General features: G+C 36.3%; 1 pseudogene; it reads left to right on the top strand.

Annotated features, from left to right (window-relative positions):
• The first annotated feature begins 428 nt into the window (after positions 1-428).
• Positions 429-577, top strand: LOC129504662 (U4 spliceosomal RNA; annotated as a pseudogene).
• Positions 578-879: the final 302 nt, after the last annotated feature.

Here is an 879-nt window from a genome sequence, read left to right on the forward strand (position 1 = left end):
ACTTGTTACAGAAACCATTCTTTCTCCATTTTGCCAGAGAAAATAGGCTAGAAAAAAAAGTGTAGGAAAAAAAAAAAAAAAAAAGCATGGATGAACCTTGAGGACATTATGCTAGGTAAAATAAGCCAGTCACGAGAAGACAAATATGGTATAATTCCACTTACATGTCAAAATCATGAAGATAGACAGTAGAATGGTGGTTGCCAGGAGCTGCAGGAAGGGGAAATACGGGTTATTGTTTAATGGGTATGGAATTTCAGTTTTACATGATGAAATATGAGAATAGATGGTAGTGATGGTTCCACAGCAATGTGAATGTATTGAATGCCTCTGAACTATACAGTTAAAAATGATAAGTTTTATATTGTATGTATTTTACCACAAATAGAAAAAAAGAAAGAAAAAGATAATTTTAAAATGTGTCCATCAGCCTTGCACAGTGGCAGTATCGTAGCCAATGAGGCTTATCTGAGGCGCGATTATTGCTAATTGAAAGATGTGTCCATCAGGAGTTCCAAAAGGAAATATTAGAATTGGGGTGAGGCAGTATTTTTAAAAAAACAGTTGAGGAATTTCCGGTATTAAAGAAAGATATGCATCTCTAGAATGAAAAAGCATACTTAATTCTGAGCAAGATAATTAAAAACAAATCCTTGTCTAGACAATCTGGGGTAAATGGCAGAACATTTAAGACAAAGAAAAAAAAAACCTTGAGAGAAATTAAAATGTTTATACAAAAAAAAATCAAATTAGAATAATTAGGGGAAGCCCCGGTAGTTCAGTGGTTTAGCATCATCTTTGGCCCAGGGTGTGATTCTGGGGACCCGGAATCGGTCCGGTGTTGGGCTCCCTTGCATGGAGCCTGCTTCTCCGTCTGCC

This window comes from Nyctereutes procyonoides, unplaced genomic scaffold, assembly GCF_905146905.1.
Source record: "Nyctereutes procyonoides isolate TBG_1078 unplaced genomic scaffold, NYPRO_anot_genome, whole genome shotgun sequence".
NCBI classification, from domain to species: Eukaryota; Metazoa; Chordata; class Mammalia; order Carnivora; family Canidae; genus Nyctereutes; species Nyctereutes procyonoides.